Here is a 23,143-nt window from a genome sequence, read left to right as displayed (position 1 = left end):
GAAATGGTTCAATTGCGAGACGGGTCATGTTTCATTTCTAATCAAGTTTAGATCCATTCTTTAGTTACTTTGAATCATATCTTGAAACTTATTTCATACCATGTAAGCTTACAACACACTCATGAAATGTGTAGTAATAATGTTTTCTTACTCTAGCACATTTTGAATTGGTAGTTGTGATGTTTTGGTTAAACCAAAGGATAAAGTAAGACCAATTCAATGAAGTGTTTTCTTGTCTGGAATCTACACTAACCTTTGAATATTTGTTTGTCAATGAATGTTCCTTGAGAGAAACTTATATGTCAAGAAATTTGTGGGAGTCTTAATGATATTGAATAGTTTCGGGAGTTAATCAAGAATAAACCTTTTAGTTATCACTAGCACACAACCTGGGATTGGAAATTGTTTCGCTATAGTAAAGGCTCAAGGGAGAGGGCACTCATACTTTCTTTCAAATCTAAAAGTTTAGATTGAAGGTTTTAAAAGAACTTAGTCTTGGACATATATTAGTATCGTGTTGAAATGGTTCAACATAGGAAATTCGATATATGGAAATATTATAGTAAGAGACTGATCGGATATCAGGTCTTTATGTAAGACATTATGAATTGAGTCCCATATGATTCAGATATAGGATCGATTTTATATGCTATAATGTTCACTTGTTCTGATTTTTCCAAATGCCTTGGACATTGAGAAGGAAAAGGTCTAGAACTTTGTGTGATTAAAGTTGAACAACTGTCAAGAACATTCTGAAGTAATACCAAAGGATTGGTTGATTGTGGACAGTTGGAAGTATAGTATTGGTTGGAAGAACCATAGTGACATGTTTTAGATTAGGATGACTCTCGATTAGAATTCATGGTCACATGGGAATATGGAAATGTTTCCATAGAGGGAGTTGATTATTAAAATCTACATGTGAGTCAGAATGTTTAATGCAAGGAAGGTTTTCAAGAAGTGTGCCTTGAATTTGAAACTTCATTACTTTGGGAATTTTTTTAGTAACAAAGTTCCAGTAGAACATTTTGTAATATCGTTGGTCAAGTCTCTATGATTCTGAAGCCTCGAAATTATAAAAGATCATTGCATGTAAGGTTGAACTCTAACACATTCTAGTAGTGATAAGAATTTGGAATTGTGAAAATGAGCATCATTGGAATAGTGTTCAGTTGATCTGTTCACAAAAGAAGGACCATAGAGAGACATAGTATGCATGTTTATAAAAATGTAAGACTGATGTTTAATTCAAGTGTTTAGTTGATTACTTGAAGCATTATACAATGAGTAAAGTCTAATTAATATGGTGATTAAATAATAAGGGTTTTATTTATATTTAATAGTTTTGAGACCATTGTTAATTAGGTTATTATTGTGTTTCACTTTGCATGTTTTACTTCCTGAATAATTTGATTATTCGAAATTCCACAGTCGATCGTACTTTTAGAAGCAAGTAGCGAATTAAGACTATCATGAATAGAATTGTAGATTGCCTTTGGGGATTAGACATATCAATAGCTTTGCTACAATTTTCACACGTACTTAGAAAATGGGGATTTTGAGTATTGGATTAACCCACGCTCAGAGAATTACTTCATGGATTTTATCATGAGTAATTTTGAGATGACAATATCTTATATTCTTGAAACGGAGATACATGAGTTGTTGTTTACAAGACAGTTGTGCATTGATAATACGTAAACGCATCAGTAACTTGATGTTATAAAACGCATTGTTGTGCATGATTTGATGAGTGAATAGTACAATAATATAAGTCAAAGTTTATTCGCTCCTTTTGCCCTAATGGTAAAAGCGATATATTTAGGCCCCTCGATGATTTCATGTCAACATGTAAAGTGCTTGGCCAATCCTGTACTAAATTGATGTGTTCAATTGGTAGTCTGATTTCGGTCGTCATAAATCAGAAATTGGGAAACAAAACTTGGAAAATGAGATTGATTATAATCCATGTCTCATATCTTTACGATATCTTGTAGAACATAGTAATATTTGATCACTTATCTTAGGACACATAACTGACTGGGTCAGAGTTCGACAGCGGCTTTTGAGAGCTACAATTTGTTAATCAGTTTTAGAAGTTATATTGGCAACCATAGTTATTAGACTTATCCAGGCGGGTGACTGTTGGATTAGGTTTCTAAACTCATAAGTATAATTGCTATATACTTAAATTGATAGTAGCATAGTCCTTTTGGGCTGCCCTCAAGATTAGCAACTAAACATGATGATTTTGGAGAAAGAGGTTAATTTATTATTTGAAATAAATAATTTGTTAATATACTATGAGAATAATATATTAATTAGAAATAGTAATATTTAATTAATATTTAATCAGAAATTAATTGGAATTAATTTTGGGATTAAAGAAATTAATTAATAGTGCAGGGACTGAAGTACAATTGCTCAACAGTTGAGAAAGAGACAATCTAGAACCCTCCATTAGGTATGGATGGTTTCTTCATGCCTAAGGGATTCTAGAATAATCGCCAATGGATAAACAAGAAAGTGGATAATTACCTGGTTTAAGATAATCTTGAATTTGGGCTTATCTAGGGTTTCCTAACTGCATTATATATACAACCTAAACCCTATGATTTTTGGCGACTTGCTTCTTGGAAGAACTATCCGAAATTCCTAGCCTCTCTCCTCCTTATCAATCATCTTCCTTGCTAGTGTTGGGTGTGAACCATTAGAGGCATGATATTGGTGATGCTTGCTCTCAAGGCTTCAACAACACAAGGATTTGCATTGTTATTACTATATAACAAGAGGGGTGTGATTTTTATAACCATATTTGTATTTTTAGAAAATATGTTAGTGTTCCAGGGTTTCTATTTTTGTTTTTCAAGTTGTATGTTAAATTAGAGAAAATATAGATAAATTTTTAGGGTTGCATGCATACATAGGATCTATATGTTTTACATAATACCCATCAGAACCTACCCCTAGTATCTGACTAGGGACACCAACAAAACGTGCTGAAAAGATACTCAACACATTTTGATCGCAAATTTTGCCCAAAAACTTTAAATATACTCTAGATTTCCTGACAAGTCATCACCAATGCACTACCCCCACAGGCATAAAAATGGTCAATCCAAGAATTCGCACATTGCATCGAAATCCCTCTTCAGATCAGGTGTACCTCCACCTGCCAAATCACTCAATATTTTAGAAATAACTCCTCATACTAGCAACCAAACTCCTAATAGACAACCCACAAGAAGATGGGGTTCACCATAACAACCATTCATTAAGCGACTTTTGGTGAAAAATATTATACCATTCTAAATAACTTTTCCTGACCACATGATCCAAACTAGCTGGTCACCGAGTCTTCCGACTCCTAAGAAGAACGCATTGCATCTAACCATGTCAATAAGACTAACGATGCAAGACCAAAGAGCCTCAACCAAATGACTACCGGGTCTAACAGTACTCAACCATCAACCCATTGTCTTGCAGAAAACCCATTCCACATTCCTTTCGATGCTAACCAAACAGAACCCAAGACATACCCTTTTATCACATACAATTCCTCGCACAACATAGGCTACTACCATCGCAAAATCAGACGAAAACATGGTTGCACCCAACCAACGAATGGGAAAGGGGGTTTTATTCTCGCTCCAAATCAAGGGATACAAATTAACTAAGAACAGTACCAATTGTAACATTTGTTCTTTAAGGTATGGGATTAATTTATTTATTGGGTTTGGACTTCTTGTGTGGGCTTAAGTAGTGGTGGCTTAGGGTAGAGGGACTGTCGACTTACACAGGGCGTACGAGCTATGTACGCCAGGCGTAAGTCAGCATAAGGTTCTACTAGGAGGCGGCGCTACGCCAAGCGTAACAGGGGTTACACCCAGCATAGCCACGGAAGAGCCAAGCCCTATTTTTTTGGGTTGCACCCCTATTTAATTAACTTAAACCCTCTTGGTTGAAACCTAGCCAGCCCGCACTCCTTCTTCAACCCTAATCTTGTTCCTTTAGTTTGTGTCTGTGGGTGTGTTTGAGGCTCATTTGTGCGTCCTTTTGAAGCTTTTGGTAGAGAAGAATCTTCGGAAGAAGAATATTTCGTGCTTCTAGCACTTGGATCTGAGTTCTACTTCAATTTGTGCATATAACACTTGGATCTGAGTTCTACTTCAATTTGTGCATATAACACTTGGATCTGAGTTCTACATCATTTGGTGCATCTTCATGAGGTATCAAGTTTAAAAATTGATCATTGTTTCTTCTAGTTCTTGTTTTGGGTCCTTTTTAGGGTTTTATGTCCCAAGAATGGAACTTTGTGAATTTGGTGAACTCCAGAGCTTTTCTCCTGTCCTTTTAGGTGTAGTAGAGTGTATTGATCCATAAAAATGAGTGCATGGACGTTTAGATCTCTCGATGCATGGGTTGTGTGGGCTTTTGTGTTGAGGAAGAGAGATTTTTTGGGTTTGAGACTTGTCTTTCCATGCAAAGGCTTAAAGTGAGTGAATTTATGGCTTAAGATGCTTTATTTGAGTTAGATATGTGTTTGGAACTTGTGTCTTAAAGATTAAGACCTTGTTTAAGAGCTTTTGAGGTCTGGCCAATTATGTAGAGCGTAACTCATGGTACGCCCAACATAGCCAGGAGAGCCCCCGATCCGCGTGTGGTCTAAGGCGTACGCTCAGCGTATGATGAGGAACGCCAACATTCGCCTACTGGGTTGACTTCCATTGACTTTTGGGGTATAGGGTCAATTTGTGGACTTTTGGCCAAGGAAGGGCAAAATGGTCTTTTTACTTTTCTGAGATTTAGTAGATAGTCTTGGTCTAGCTTTTAGATGCTATCATTATTATTCATTAATTAGAGTTAAATGTGGCATATTTTAGGCGACATTTAGACTGGCAATTCGGGTGCGAGATTTATTTGCTTTTCTTCATGAGGTGAGTCTTCTCACTATACTTACCTCTGTGGTAATTTATGTGTGACCGGAGGGTCTTGCTTGCTTATACTGAAATATGTGTTATTGCATTTTTGTCTTTGTGACTTATGTGGTTATATCATTTGAGTTGAGACTGGAGGGTACTTACCGAGATGCGATACCGGAGGGTCCTCGCTGAGACACGTGGTCGGAGGGTCCTTTCGAGATATAGTCGCGAGAGAGGCTAATTATTTATGTATGTGTTGTTTTGGGGAACTCACTTAGCTTTATGCTTACAATGTTGGTTTAAATAGGTTTCAAGTACATCCTAGGACCGCAGGAAGGCGAAGGCATGATTGTACACATTCGCTGGGTGATGAGAACTTATGAGGATTTTGGGATACTCTGACTTTGTTTTATGATGTTATGTATTTGTGACTGATATTTTGACATGGTTTAGTTTTATAAACTATTTTTTGGTAGATTTAAAAATGAAAAATTCGTTTTGAAATTTGAGGTGTTACAATTTGGTATCAGAGCATTGGTTTGAGGGATTTGGGCACACCCTCGAGTATGTCTGGACTCAAACTGAGGAGTTAATAAATTTCAAAAAAATAGAAAAGAAATGATTTCTTAAAATTATTTTTAAGAGAAAAGCAGGACGAAGCAATGTGTACAATCAGCCAGAGCCCGAGCGATGCTTTCCCAAAATACCCTTATTTGATTATATTATGTGATGAGTTCTTATTGAGTTGTTAGAACTGCATGCTATAGGATAGGCTAGGTATCTTCAGGAAGTATGAGCTAGGTTGCCTGATATGTGATGCCTTAGCCTAGGAGGTTGTTTCTTTGATTGAATTTATCCTTGCTATTTGATCTATGTATGCTGCTTAGTTGTACACGATTACGACTTTATAGCCTTAGAATGCATGATGTAGCCTTTCTTCCCGTTCCTTGTTTGGTTTTGGACTTGAGGAAGAATCATTTATTCGACTGTCTATCGAGCCCTATATTGTGTACGATTGGTGTGCCTGGAGCAGATGACGAGAATGATGGAGATCCTTGTGAGGCAGTTTGGCGATGAGGAGTAGTCTCGGATGAGTGCCTAGATGTTTAGTTTAGAAGTCGGCAGAGTGAGTAGCTAGGTATCCATGAGGAATAGAGTACTTGTAACTTAGAATCTTAAGAGGATGACTTGGGGCAAATACAGATTGGTGTGGAAGGTATTATTGGGCCTATACTACTGAAAGCATCGGATCCGTACGCGACTCAAGAAGAAATCTTTGGATGCTAAGGAGCTTCTAGGAGTGTGTAAGTGTTGTGTATACGCTTTAGCATGCCCCTGATGATTTACGTGTTTTTGTTTCAGAGAGTATGGTGGTTACCCGAGGTTCAGGCTCCAGCAATCCCGAGAGGCCGAGTGCCAGAGATGTTCGGGTCTATTAAGACCATATTGATTTAGACTTGACGAGCGCTATGCTGCCGTCACCGAGGCTGCCGTTGTGGCAGCCACTTCAACTGTTGCTGCTACAAGGCCTTAAGGGGTGATTCTTTGATGTTCCGAGAATTCAGCAACATAAAGCCGCCAAATTTTGATGGGACTCAGGACCCAATTACGGAGATGAGATGGATCTCTAATGTTGAGGGCAGTTTTTATACCTTTTCATACCCTGAGAACGTGAAGGTTTGATTTGCGTTGAACCAGCTTCGCTTGGGGTGAAGGACTGGTGGAAGTTTGTGACGACTGATTATTCTCCCACAGAGCATGTTGTAGTGACTTGGGAGAGGTTTACTGAGATGTTTCAAGACGAGTTTGTTCCCCATGTGGAGAGGGAACAGTTGATGGGTTTGAGCCATAAGAACATTCCTATGTGCACATACAAACCCTAATGCTTGGATCTAGGTTTCTCTAATTGAACATGCAATGTATCCAAGACTTTGATTGATAGATCTAGTGTAATCATTCAAATCATAACATATGAAAACAGATCTAAAGGATTACCTTGAATTGGTTGCTTGAATCTTCTTATCCTTGGAGCTTAGAGTCACAATTGTCACTCCTCTAATGGATTACAAACACCAACTAGCAAGAGGATGATAAGAGAAAGAGATAGAGGGAGAGAAATCGGCCAGTGTTTCTTCAGATGCAAGAGTGCCGATTTCCTTCACCCAAAGGGTCTATATATACTAGTGAGCTTCGTAGGGTTTCACCCTTAAAACCCTAATTGGATAACTTACGCCCTAAGCAATCCAATCTCCTTAATGATAAGCCTTGGACGATTTCTAGGCTCTTCCAAACCCTAAAATCATCCACCTCTTATCCATAAGGAATTACAGCCCAAAATACAACTATCATACAATTGACAGTTTATGCCCCTTTATTCTATTAATCTCTTTAAGTCACCAAATTAATCCCTAATTAATTTATGACTTATATTAATCAAATAACAACATTATTATTCCTTATATTATTCTCATAATATATTAATAATATTTCTTCTCTCATTATAAATCATCCTATCAAGTTGCTATGGTGAAGGCAACCCAAAAGGACCATGCACAACCGGGTCAAATACTTGCCAAATATAGTTGCAACCTTAGACACTATTCCAACAGTCTCCCACTTGGATAAGTCTAGTAACTATATATACAAGCACAATCCGATTTGCAATCGTAGCTCTCAAAGATGCTATCAAACTCTGATCTTATCAGTCCTGTCCTTTAGATAAGGGATCGTATAGTCCTCTGTTTAGATATCATGCAGACATAATCATAGTCCAGCGGTTAGTTTCTCGATCTCAGATTTATTTGACATAGAACTTAATCGAACACATCAATTCAGTTCTGACCGGGTCCGGCACATAAGTCAAATCAAATCATCGAGCGGCCGAGATATCGCTTTTACCCTCTTAGCATAAAAGTAACAGATAAACTTTGACTTATATGCATGTACTTATTCACTAATCAATTATACACAATGTGACATCCCCAAAATCTCGGCCAGAAAAGACCGATTTTCATTTATGCTTTTAAAATATTTTCAGAGTAAATCCTTTTGATTTGAAAGAGTTGCGGAATTTGTTCCCAAAAACCAAACATGATAAAACAATGTTTACCAAAGCATTTCATAAAAGAAATGTATTTTTCATTATATAATCAAAACTCGGGGTGTCATGTTCCGATACAGACCAATAAGCATAAACGATAACATTACAAGTCATTCAACAAATATATACATATACAGACTTGTAAACAAAACAACTGATGGTTCATCCATCTCATGCCCTCACGCCACTTCCTGTAATACAAATAAAACTGAGTGGGTCAGGCTTGGGAGCCTGGTGAGCATATATGGTTTTCAACCCACAATAAATAATCATATTTAATTTTCACCAACCAACAATAACCCAATTACCCATTCCCGTTATTCTCACTTTATGTCCCTGAAACAAGTAACACAAGGGACCTAGTCTAAGAATATTTCATCGGGGCGACAACACATGCTTCGGGGGTACCTCAGCAATATAAGTCAAATAAGGCAACCATGAGGGGGATCGAGTACAACAAATGAACACCCAAGTTCATTAACACCTACAGGTGGCGAACCTGCTAATGTTTCCACAAGACTGTCTAGAATAGCAAGTGGTCGTCATCTAAACTCTGCTAGATGACTAAATCAAACAACAACGAGGCCTCTCATCTGTTTATTACACACCAACTATCTACCCATGTTCTACCCAACATATTAGTAGATAAAAACATACATTGTTATACATAGTTTCAAAACCTGTATAGCATGCTCGATCAATACATTTTCCACATAACAGATGAGGCACACACACACATAACACGTATTTCATAGAGAAATAATCAGATCTATAAGATAGAAAAGAGTGAATACACATTCACACATAACACAACCAAATATATTATTGTATTTAGAAGAAAATAACTACACACTCACTTGATCAGAAGATGATCGGACAGCACTACGACTTGCAAAAGTAGTAATCCTCAGCAGATCTGAAAGATCTTCACAAAAATCGAACTTCTCGCGGGCAGAGCTTCGGCTCGGGAATCGCACTTCTCGGGATCTTCAGGATCTCGGGACTTACCTCGGGGCTCGAGTATGATACCGGGGCTTCGGGATATTTCTGGCACGCAAAACAATGCAAAACGGGAGAGAGGAAGAGAGGAAATTGGCAAAAGACTCGGCTGCCTTCGGTTCCTATTTATAGGAGGCTGGAGCCTCGGAGTACGCGGGGCGTACTACAGTATGCAGCGCGTACTGCTTCCGAAATCCTCACTGCATGCGTCATCCGAAATGTCGACACTCTTCGGAGTATGCGGGGCGTACTCGCGTACGCGGGGCGTACGTCGGATCGGACCGGTGACTCGTCTTCGGATAATGCCGGATTAAAAGATTAATTTTAATTACAAAATATTTAATAAACTTCGGAAATTCATAACTTTTGCATACGAACTCCGTTTTCGACGTTCTTTATATCCACGCGAAGGTGAGACTACGCTCTACAACTTTCGTTTAGACTCCGTCGGCTAATTTCGACTTTATTTTTATTATTTATTTTTAATAGGCCGCGACAGAAAAATTTCGTTATAAATTCATAACTTCTTCGTTTGACGTCCGTTCTCGCCTAACTTTTTATCGCTTCGATACCAACAACGAGACCTTCGGCTAAAAACCGCTTGATCGCAAATCGAGTATTTCGGGCTGCACACCGCTAAGCCGAAACTTCGATAAATCATAACTTCCTCATACGAAGTCAGATTTGGGCGTTCTATATATATTTGGAAACCTCGTTTCAACTACTACAACATTATTCAAAGATATTAAGTTTATTTTACACTTAAATTTTGACGCTTATTTTTATTCTTAATTATTCAAACCACATAATTAAGAAATTAAGCACAAAACACACAATACTCAAATAATACAATCTTATTATTTCAAAACGGGTTACAAAGGTTAATCTAGACTATTACATTGCTAAAAATGGCAAGCCCGGAAACACAGGCGTTACAATTCTCTCCACCTTAGAATGATTATGTCCCTGGAATCACACATTCAACAAACAAATGCGGATAGCGACTCAACATGTCACTCTCCGTCTCCCAGGTGAGATTCGGTCCATTCGTGTGTTTCCATCGGACAAGCACTAACCCAACCATTTTGCGTCACAACTTCTTAGTCTTTCGGTCAACAATTGCCTCTGGTTCTTCAATCAACCTTTTTTTCTCATCGATTCTTAATTTAGAAATTGGAATTATGTCAGGAACTTCTCCCGTGAACTTCCTCAAATAACACACATGAAAAGTGTTGTGAATTCCATTCAGTTCTTCGGGTAATTCGAGCTTGTAAGCTTGGTTCCCAACTCTCTGAAGAACTTTAAACGGTCCAATAAACCTTGGACTCAACTTTCCCCTTTTACCAAATCTTATAAGTCCCTTCCACGGCGAGACTTTAAGCAAAACCGAATCTCCAATCTCAAAAGTCATCGGTCTTCGCTTTTTGTCAGCATAGCTCTTTTGATGATCTTGAGCTGCTAACATTCTTTCTCTAATTATTTTCAACTTTTCAGCAGTTTGATGAACCATCTCCGGTCCCATAAACTGCTTTTCCCCAGCCTCAAGCCAACAAGACGGCGTACGACACTTCTGTCCATACAAAGCTTGATAAGGTGCCATCTTAATGCTCGAGTGAAAACTATTATTATAGGAAAATTCTACCAAAGGTAAGTGTTCATCCCAATTACCTAGGAATTCCAAGGTACATGCTCTCAGCATATCTTCAAGTGTTTGTATTGTTCTTTCACTCTGACCATCAGTCTGCGGATGGTAAGCTGTGCTTAAACATAACTTGGTACCCATTTCCTCTTGTAGACTTTTCCAAAACCTTGAGGTGAAACGGCTATCACGATCCGATACAATCGTTAACGGAACACCGTGAAGCCTCACAATTTCCTTCACGTAAGAATTCGCAAGCTTTTCCATAGACCATTTCTCCTTGGCCGCTATGAAATGCGCACTCTTAGTGAATCGATCAATGACCACCCAAATCATGTCGTGACCACTTTTTGTTCTGGGCAGTTTAGTGACAAAGTCCATAGCAATGTCTTCCCACTTACCCATAGGCACAGGCAATGGTTCTAAATTCCCATAAGGTTTCTGATGTTGTGTCTTGACTCTCGCACAAGTCACACACTTAGCCACATACTTTGCAACATCAAGCTTCATCGTCGGCCACCAGTAGTAGGGTTTCGGGTCCCTATACATTTTAGTGCTACCAAGATGAATTGAGTACATGGTTTTGTGAGCTTCTTCCATCAGAAGATCCCTAATTCTTCCTGACTTAGGTACCCAAATATGATCTTGGAACACCTTCAGTCCGTGATTGTTTACACCGAACACCAACGTTTTGCCCAAACGTTCCTCTTTTCGGTCATTCTTCTCAGAAGCTTCGCTTTGAGCTTTCTTTATACTTTCCAAAATAGTCGAGACAACTTCAATTCTCAATGCTCTTGGCCTTTTCCTTTCAAGATTGACTTTCCGACTGAGAGCATCAGCAACAACATTAGCTTTACCGGGGTGGTAAAGTATCTCGCAGTCGTAGTCTTTAAGTAATTCTAGCCAGCGTCGTTGCCTCATATTCAATTCTTTCTAATTAAAGAGATATTGGAGACTCTTATGATCAGTGAAAAGTTTGCACTTCGTGCCATAGAGGTAATGCCTCCATATTTTCAGAGCTAAAACTACCGCTGCCAACTCCAAATCATGAGTCAGGTAATTCTTTTCATGCTCTTTCAGCTGTCGAGACGCATATGCTATCACCTTTTCTCTTTGGGTCAAAACACAACCCAATCCAACCCCAGACGCATCGCTATAAACAACGAAGTCTTCAACTCCATCGGGTAGAGAAAGTATCGGTGCCTCGCATAGCTTCTTCTTTAACTTCTCGAATGCTTCTTTATGCTTATCACTCCAAGCATAAGTAGCTCCTTTGTGGGTCAAAGTTGTCAATGGAGTAGCAATCGAAGAAAAGCCTTGTATAAACCTTCGGTAATATCCGGCTAATCCTAAAAAGCTTCGAATCTCCGTGGGACTTTTCGGTTGTTCCCACTTCATCACAGCTTCGATCGTCGCTGGATCAACCATTATCCCTTCTTGATTGACCACGTGACCCCAAGAATTGGACTTCACGAATCCAAAAATCACACTTAGAGAACTTTGCATATAGTTTCTCCTTCTTCAAAACTTCTAACACTTCTCGCAAGTGTCTGCCATGTTCCTCCTGGCTTTTTGAGTAAATTAGAATGTCGTCTATGAACACTATCACAGATTTATCAAGGAACGGATTACAAACCCTATTCATCAAATCCATGAACACTGCCGGAGCATTGGTCAGTCCAAACGAAATAACCAAGAACTCATAGTGTCCATATCTAGTTCTGAATGCAGTCTTCTCGATATCTTGCTCTCTTACCTTTAGCTGATGATATCCTGACCTTCGATCGATCTTCGAGAAATAGCTCGAACCTTGCAATTGATCAAATAGGTCATCAATCCTCAGCAATGGATATCTATTCTTTATTGTTGCCTTTTTCAGCTCTCTGTAATCAATGCACATTCTCATACTTCCATCTTTCTTCTTCACGAATAACATCGGAGCTCCCCAGGGCGATGAACTAGGTCTAATGAAACCTTTGTCCAATAACTCCTGAAGTTGCATCATTAGCTCCTTCATCTCCGTCGGTGCTAATCGGTAAGGTGCTTTTGCTATTGGCGTGGTTCCTGGTAACAAGTCTATTCTGAACTCTACTTGTCTATCAGGTGGCAATCCAGGAAGATCTTCGGGAAATACTTCCGGATAATCACACACCTCTGGAATACTCTGCATCACCTTCTTTTCCTTCTTAGCATCGATCACGAATGCTAAATATGACGTACATCCCTTGGTCAAACACTTTCTGGCTTTCATTAGAGAAATGATTCCAAACTTCACTCTGCGTTTGTCCCCATACACCATAAACGAATCTTTCCCAGGCGGGTTTACTTTCACTATCTTCTTCTTGCATAAAATTTCGGCATCATTGGCGCTAAGCCAATCCATTCCCAACACGATGTCGAAACCATTAAGCTCGATAGGCAATAATTCCTCGTGGAACTTATTCCCATTAAGATCAATTAAGATGTCTTTCATATGATGACTAACAGGTACAAACTTGCCACTAGCTACTTCGACTAATAAAGCATCATCTAGTCTATCAATAGGCAAGGCTAGCTTTCTACCAAACTCATGCGAAATAAAGGAGTGGTTGGCTCCAGAATCAAACAAAATTTGAGCAGGTAATTCATTTACGAGAAAGGTACCTGAAGCGACATCAGCTTCATCTTTCGCAGCCTCAAGTGTCATCTGGAAGGCTCTCCCCTTCGGCTTTGGTGGAATGTTGGTAGAAAGGTACCTGAAGCGACATCAGCTTCATCTTTCGCAGCCTCAAGTGTCATCTGGAAGGCTCTCCCCTTCGGCTTTGGTGGAATGTTGGGCCTAGCTGCCTCATTCTTCTTCTGACAGTCTTTCAAAATATGCCCCTCTTCATTGCAACCAAAACACATCATTTTGTTGTTCGGACACTCATTGGAAAAATGTCCAACCTTTCCACACTTGTAGCAGGTCACATCCTCGCTACATTTCCCAAAGTGCTTTTTCTTACACTTATCACACCACTTTGCTTCGCCTCCTTTTCCCCCAAACTTTTTCGAATCAGATTTCAAAAATTTGCCTTTCTTACCGGAACCAGATGTTCCCTCAAACTTCCTTTTCTCACCAACATCAACCTTGTCGGTGGTTCTCCCCTTGATCATGTTCTCCACAGACTTGGCAGCCCAGATAGCTGCCTCTAGAGTAAGTGTCTGACGTACTGGCACCTCGTACTCCCATGGGAGTCCCTTCGCATACCGGTCCACCTTTGTCAACTCGTCTGGGATGATACGCAAGGCAAACTCCATCTTATCGATGAAGCTATTGGTGTATTCATCAACTGACATGTTGCCTTTCGTCAATGTCAGAAACTTGTTTTCTAGTTCCAACAGATTTTGAGTCGAGCAGAACTTGCGCTTGAACTGCACCAAGAACTCTGCCCATGACAATTGCAGTGGCTCATTAGGGCTTAAGGTCTTCCCTAGAGTGTTCCACCAATCAACGGCTCCACCTCGGAATTGTCGCACGACATAGATAGTCTGCAACTTGCCTCTGCAGCCACATGTCATAAAGGCTAACTCCATTTCGGAGATCCAATCCATAACCCCAATCGGATCCTCCTTTCCATTGAAGGTCGATGGTTTGCAAGTTAGAAAGTCCTTGTACTTGCATCCCATTCCATCATTCCTTCTATCATGGTTGTCTTGCCTAACTATCGGTGGGTTGGCTGGACCAACAGACCCACTGAAGTTTCCACCTTCCGAGTGCCCTTCATTTAATTCAGGCTCCTCCACACTAATTGACAGTTCTTCACGATTCTGCTGAAGCAACCATCTAGTTTCATCCATCTGACGATCCAACATCGTTTGAATCATCAATTGCACACCAGCCATGGTCATTGGCTCATGTGCTGCTGCTACGACAGGTACTTGTTTAATCACTGGTGGTTGATTCCTGTTTTCGTCAGCATTTCCAACTCCACTTCTAGTCCTCACCATTTTGATCTACACACCGAATAAGGTGAAATTAGATCCTCAATCATGGTAGATATTCAAATCTTCCTTATCACACCGAAACGTTTACATGCTAGTTCTAATATCGTAGACGTACGCTTAGAATCCTACACACATAAGGTTTCTAGATCCGGTCGGCAACAGACCATAGATCCGAACAAATAATATCATATATGGCAACATATAACATTTAGCACATAAAGCATTTTAGGCAATTTTCCTAAAATAAACCAGTGCTCGTGTCTAAAACACAACAGACACACATCTCAAAATTTCACTTAGCATTCTCAGTTTAAGTCTAGAAATCCTACAATTTCCTAGTTCGCTTAAACTAATGCTCTGATACCAACTGTGACATCCCCAAAATCTCGGCCAGAAAAGACCGATTTTCATTTATGCTTTTAAAATATTTTCAGCGTAAATCCTTTTGATTTGAAAGAGTTGCGGAATTTGTTCCCAAAAACCAAACATGATAAAACAATGTTTACCAAAGCATTTCATAAAAGAAATGTATTTTTCATTATATAATCAAAACTCGGGGTGTCATGTTCCGATACAGACCAATAAGCATTAACGATAACATTACAAGTCATTCAACAAATATATACATATACAGACTTGTAAACAAAACAACTGATGGTTCATCCATCTCATGCCCTCGCGCCACTTCCTGTAATACAAATAAAACTAAGTGGGTCAGGCTTGGGAGCCTGGTGAGCATATATGGTTTTCAACCCACAATAAATAATCATATTTAATTTTCACCAACCAACAATAACCCAATTACCTATTCCCGTTATTCTCACTTTATGTCCCTAAAACAACTAACACAAGGGACCTAGTCTAAGAATATTTCATCGGGGCGACAACACATGCTTCGGGGGTACCTCAGCAATATAAGTCAAATAAGGCAACCATGAGGGGGATGGAGTACAGCAAATGAACACCCAAGTTCATTAACACCTACAGGTGGCGAACCTGCTAATGTTTCCCCAAAACTGTCTAGAATAGCTAGTGGTCGTCATCTAAACTCCACTAGATGACTAAATCAAACAACAACGAGGCCTCTCATCTGTTTATTACACACCAACTATCTACCCATGTTCTACCCAACATATTAGTAGATAAAAACATACATTTTTATACGTAGTTTCAAAACCTGTATAGCATGCTCGATCAATACATTTTCCACATAACAGATGAGGCACACACACACATAACACGTATTTCATAGAGAAATAATCAGATTTATAAGATAGAAAAGAGTGAATACACATTCACACATAACACAACCAAATATATACACATAGCACGTATTTTATATAAAATACTTCATATTATTGTATTTGGAAGAAAATAACTACACACTCACTTGATCAGAAGATGATCGGACAGCACTACGACTTGCAAAAGTAGTAATCCTCAGCAGATCTGAAAGATCTTCACAAAACTCGAACTTCTCGCGGGCAGAGCTTCGGCTCGGGAACCGCACTTCTCGGGATCTTCAGGATCTCGGGACTTGCCTCGGGGCTCTAGGATGATACCGGGGCTTCGGGATATTTCTGGCATGTAAAACGATGCAAAACGGGAGAGAGAAGAGAGGAAATTGGCAAAAGACTCGGCTGCCTTCGGTTCCTATTTATAGGAGGCTGGAGCCTCGAAGTACGCGGGGCGTACTGCAGTACGCAGCACGTACTGCTTCCGAAATCGTCACTGCATGCGTCATCCGAAATGTCGACACTCTTCGGAGTACGCGGGGCGTACGTCGGATCGGACCAGTGACTCGTCTTCGGATAATGCCGGATTAAAAGATTAATTTTAATTACAAAATATTTAATAAACTTCGGAAATTCATAACTTTTGCATACGAACTCCGTTTTCGACGTTCTTTATATCCACGCGAAGGTGAGACTACGCTCTACAACTTTCGTTTAGACTCCGTCGGCTAATTTCGAATTTATTTTTATTATTTACTTTTAATAGGCCGCGACAGAAAAACTTCGTTATAAATTCATAACTTCTTCGTTTGATGTCCGTTCTCGCCTAACTTTTTATCGCTTCGATACCAACAACGAGACCTTCGATCCTCGTTTAGATTGCTTCGGCTAAAAACCGCTCGATCTCAAATCGAGTATTTCGGACTGCACAACGCTAAGCCGAAACTTCGATAAATCATAACTTCCTCATACGAAGTCAGATTTGGGCGTTCTATATATATTCTGAAACCTAGTTTCAACTACTACAACATTATTCAAATATATTAAGTTTATTTTACATTAAATTTTGACGCTTATTTTTATTCTTAATTATTCAAACCACATAATTAAGCAATTAAGCACAAAACACACAATACTCAAATAATACAATCTTATTATTTCAAAACGGGTTACAAAGGTTAACCTAGACTATTACATTGCTAAAAATGGAAAGCTCGGAAACACAGGCGTTACACACAACAATGCATTTTATAACATCAATTTACTGATGCGGTTTCGCATCATCAATGTACAACCAATTAACAAGTAACAAACCATATATCTAGGTTTTAAGACCATATGATATTATCATCTTGCGATCACTTACAATATATATATATATATATATATATATATATATATATATACACACACACACACTTTAAAGTGATTCCAGCAAGTGCGGGTTTGTTCCATTGCTCAAAACTAGTTCGTAAGCACTCATAAACGTTGTAGCAACCCTTTTCTATGTCTAATACCATTTAGTCAATCTACATACCAATTCATGACAATCTTCATTCATACCTACTTCCAACATATAAACGATTGTGGATCGTTTGAATAATTCGATTATTCTAAATAAACTCAATTATTCAGGAAGTCAAAACATGCAAATTGAAACAATAGTTAAACAATTAACATATGATAGTAACTTTACTCATAAATAATACTCCTTTACTTAATCATCAAATTTCAATTACATTTATCTATTACAAGTTTCTAAAACTATCTAATCTAAACTAATATCATCCTTCAATCCTAGCATGCTGCAAATGCTTAACCCTAGTCAATCCCTTCATAAGCGGATCTGCTGGGTTATCTTCTGATGGTATCCTCTTAACCACGAGATGTCCTTCTTCTACTCGATGTCTAATAAAGTGATATTTTCTGTCGATATGTCGAGATCTACCATGATCTCTTGGTTCCTTGGTCAAGGCAACTTCTCCTTCATCATCATAGAAAATTTCCATAGGCTCCTTTATGGCAGGTACAACTCCAAGATCACCGATGAAGTTCTTCAACCATATTGCCTCCTTCGACGCTTTACTCGCTGCAATGTACTCTGATTCGCACGTTGAATCAGCTACGGTTTCCTGCTTGGAACTTTTCCAAGTTACTACTCATCCATTAAGGGTAAAGACCCAGCCCGACTTCGAACGGTAGTTTTCCCTGTCGGTCTGGCGTCACTATACCCTCGTACCTTTAAGTCATCACTCCCCCAAAGGACTAAAAACCATTCCTTGGTCCTCTGAAGCTACTTAAGGATATTCTTGACCGTAATCCAATGGGCTCTGCCAGGGTTCCCTTGATATCTACTGACCATGCTCAAAGCAAAGGCTACATCAGGGCGAGTACAGGTCATAGCATACATGATTGAGCCAACTGCGGAAGCGTATGGTACTCGGCTCATTTATGCTATCTCGACTTCGGTACTGGACTTTGAGTCTTACTCAACTTGGCATTACTTTGTATCGGTAATTCTCCCTTCTTCGAATTTTCCATACTAAAACGTTTTAGTACTTTATCTAAGTAAGTGCTCTGACTAAGTCCTATTAGTCTCTTACTTCGTTCTCTCACTATCCTTATTCCCAAAATATATGAAGCCTCTCCGAGGTCCTTCATAGAAAAGCACTTCCCGAGCCAGGACTTAACCTCCTGCAGTGTCGGCACATCGTTTCCTATGAGTAGTATGTCATCGACATACAAAACGAGGAAGCTAACTATACTCCCACTGGCTTTGACATATACACATGACTCATCTTCGCTTCGTACAAATACAAACTCTTTGACTTTCTCATCGAAGCAAAGATTCCATCTGCAAGACGCTTGCTTAATCCCATAAATGGACTTGTCAAGCTTGCACACTCTATTGGGATGCTTCGTATCGACAAAACCCTCTACCTGAGCCATGTAAACATCCTCAGCCAACTTTCCATTAAGGAAAGCGGTCTTGACATCCATCTGCCATATCTCATAATCATAAAATGCAGCAATGGCTAGCATCACCCTAATAGACTTTATTTTCGCAACTGGTGAGAAGGTCTCATCATAGTCAACTCCGGGAGTTTGAGTAAAGCCCTTCGCAACCAATCGCGCCTTATATGTGTGTACATTTCCATCCACGTCGGTCTTCTTCTTGAAGATCCATTTGCACCCAACGGTCTTACGTCCGAGCACATTATCAACCAAATTCCAAACTTGGTTGTCATACATGGATTGAATCTCGCTGTCCATTGCCTCTTTCCATTTTGCAGACTTCGGGCCTGCCATGGCTTCCTTATAGCTATTAGGTTCATTTAAATTTATTAGTGTACCATCACTAATATACGTGTCCCCTTCGGTAGTAATATGAAAACCATAAAACTGGGGTTGAACTCTAACTCTTTCGGAACGTCTAAGAGGTAAGGACTCGTCAATTGGTTCAACCGGAGTTTCCTCCTCGGGTTGAGCGCCAGCGGTGGAGGTTCCTTCATCACTCGATTCTTGAATCTCTTCAAGCGCAATCTGCCTCCCACTGTCTCCTTGGCTTATGAGTTCTCGCTCTCGGAAAACCCCTCTTCTCACAACGAAGACAACATTGTCATTCGGTCTATAGAAGAGATATCCAAAGGATTTCTGCGGGTAGCCGATGAAAATACATCGCTCACTACGAGGTTCAAGCTTTTCGTGAGTATCTTGTCTTACGAAAGCCTCGCAACCCCAAACCTTGATATGTACCAACGAGGGAGCTTTCCCTATCCACATCTCGTGAGGTGTTTCGGCAACCTTCTTTGTAGGGACTCGGTTAAGGATATGGGCGGCAGTCTCTAAGGCATACCCCCAAATGCAGATAGGTAGTGAAGCACGACCCATCATAGAATGAACCATGTCCAACAAGGTTCGATTACGCCTTTCTGCCACACCATTCAACTGCGGTGTCCTAGGTGGCGTTAATTGTGAAACTATTCCGCATTCTTTGAGATAGTCGTGGAATTCAAGACTTAGGTACTCTCCTCCTCTATCGGATCGAAGCATCTTGATTTTCCTGCCCAATTGATTCTCCACTTCATGTTTGAATTCTTTGAACTTTTCAAACGTTTCAGACTTGTGCTTGATTAAGTAAATATACCCATATCTACTATAATCATCGGTGAAAGTCACATAGAAGCGGTTTGCATCCTTTGTGGCGGATCTAAATGATCCACATACATCGGTATGTATGAGATCCAACAAACCCTCACCCCTTTCACATGTACCAGTGAAGGGTGACTTGGTCATCTTTCCAAGAAAACAAGACTCACATGTGTCATCTTCCCTAAGGTCGAATGACTCCAACACTCCATCCTTTTGGAGTTGGGCTATGCGCTTCTTGTTGACATGTCCAAGACAACAATGCCACAAACATGCTTTATCCATACTATTGGAAGAATCCATGCATAAAACATCATTTCCTAGGTTATCTACAATCATAACAGTTTCATAAATTCCATTACACGGTATTGCTTCAAAATATAAGACACCATTTAGATAAGCATAAATTGAACCATTCTCATTATTAAAAGAAAATCTAAATCCTTGTCTAAACAAACCATGAAATGAAATGATGTTTCTTGCCATATCTGGTGAGTAGCAACAATTATTCAAATCTAAACTTAATCCATTCCTAAGCACTAAAGAATACACTCCAATCTTGGTCACAGGCGACGATCTTCTGTTTCCGATGATTAGATTTATTCTTCCACGCTCCGCATCCCTATTTCTTCTTAGTCCCTGCAATTCAGAACAAATGTGGTAACCACACCCGGTATCGAGGACCCAAGAAATTGATGGGTTTTGGTGCTAAGAACATCCTATGTGCTCATACAAACCCTAATGCTTGGATCTAGGTTTCTCTATTGTACATGCAAGTTATCCAAGACTATAAACCCTAATTCTAGCATACAAGTAATCATATTAACATGAGAATAGGTTTAAGATGTTACCTTGATTGTTATGCAGTAATAACAATCCCAAATCTCCTTGTATTGACTTTTGAAAGCCTAGAGTCACAAATGTCACTCCTCTAATGGTTCACAAACACCATAAGCAAGAGGATGAAGAGGAGAGAGGATGGAGGCTGCCCTAAAACGTGTGAAACCCTAGAACAAGTCTTGTCCACGTTTTTGGTACTTAAGGGGTCTATATATAGTGAGGCTATTAGGGTTATCTAAGAAGGAAACCCTAATTTGGATGCTTAAGCCCTAAGCAACCCATGGATCCCTTTCCTTAAGGCCTTGGACGATTTCTTATGGGCTTCCCCATAGAATTCGTCCACTCCTTAATATAAGGCAATCCATGGCCCAAATTGCAATTATCTTATAATTACAATTCCAGTCCCTTAAGTTTAATTAATCTCTTTTAGTCACAAAACTAATTACCAATTAATTATTGACTAATATTAATTAAACGATATGATTTCTCCTTTAATATATTATTCTCATAATATATTAATAAATCATATTTAATCCTTTCTCTCCATAATTCATCCTATCAAGTTGCTTTGGTGAAGGCAACCCAAAAGGACCATGCACCATCGGGTCAAGTACATACCAAAATAGTTATGGACTTAGACACTAATCCAACATATGAATGACTGTGGCCCGTTCGAATAATTTAACTGTTCTTAACCAATTAAATTATTCAGGAAGTCAACACATGCAAATGTGAAACACAAGAATAATACTAATCCCATATGGCCTCAAACCTTTGAGTATAAATAAAACTCCTTTTTATTTATCACCATATCGATTACTCATTATTTGTCGTTTCGGGTAATCAACTTCTTACTTGAATTATTACATTTGTCCCATGCTCTTAGCATGCACACAATGTTTACCTATGGTTCTTACTTTTGTGAAATAGATCAAATTGAACACATGTCCAATCATTCCCATTTCATAACTCCAAATCCTTTTTCATAAGTGTGAGAATATCAAATTCTTGTTACTTATAAAATATGCTAGATTCTAACATTCTATGCAATGATCCTTTCGTAATGTCACTGCACTAAAGTCACAAAGACTATTGCCAATGATATTACAAAGTCCTCTATCGGACATTGTTACAAGAGAATTCCTTAGATATGATGTCTCTCACTCAAAGTACATTCCTTTGAACATCCTTTTGCATAAAAGTTTCTAATCTAGACATAGATTTTCAATATTCAATTCCCAATATGGACACGCTTCCATATTTTCCATATGACAACTCATTCTTAATAGAATCTTATATATTTGTAATGATGTTGATATGGTCCATCCAATATGGAAACATTTCCATAATTTCCATATGACAACTCATTCGTAATAGAATCTTTTCTATTCATAATAATGTCGATATGGTCCATCCAATACCATGCTTCCAACTACTCACAAGCGACCAATCTTCGTCAAACTTTGGATTATCCTTTGATAGTTGTTTAATTATTTTATCTAGTCCCTTTTCCCTCTAAACGCGCTCAACATTTGGAAAATTTTAGAATGGTCAAACATTAAAGCATTTGCAATCGATCTTATACCCGAAGCGTATGGGACACGACGCATAATGTTTTATTTGCTATGTTCTCAAAATTCGAATTGTGAAGAGGAATGTCGTAAAAATAATCGAAATTTTAAGAACACACTATGTACCCTTGACTAAATTTATTAACATTTCTCAACCTAAGCCTTTAGATTTGAAATGAAGCATAATATTCTCTCCCTTAATTATAGTAAAACAACCTTTCAACTCTTACAACTTTACAAAGTATGACTCTTGTTTTCTATAATTAATATTGCTAACCTTGCAATACTTTCATTAATAATCATTCAATCATAACATTTATGCTCCCACTATCATGATGATTATTATAAACATAACACTTATGCTTCCACTAGCTTCGACATGTATTCATAAACATCTTGACTTTTCAGAAAAACAATACCTATTGAATTTCTTAAGTCCATGTTTCTAATACTTAATGCTTTGATAACCTTTTATCAAGGCTTTTTGAACTTATACACATTTGCCTTAGATAGTTCATATGTGTGTCTAAACAATTAAGACTAATTGCCAAACCTCACAATTCAAATCATGGAAAGGGATACCGTAACCATAATTGAATTCGAGAATGCAATTTTACAATCACTATCTTCTTAAAATCTTTCTTAGTGAAAGAATTTCCTCACAATCATTTTCATGAAGGAGGAAATCTTATGACACTTAGATTTAAATGGTGTATTTGTTC

Source organism: Lactuca sativa, chromosome 6 (genome assembly GCF_002870075.4).
Source record: "Lactuca sativa cultivar Salinas chromosome 6, Lsat_Salinas_v11, whole genome shotgun sequence".
NCBI lineage: Eukaryota > Viridiplantae > Streptophyta > Magnoliopsida > Asterales > Asteraceae > Lactuca > Lactuca sativa.
This window is presented reverse-complemented; position numbering follows the sequence as displayed.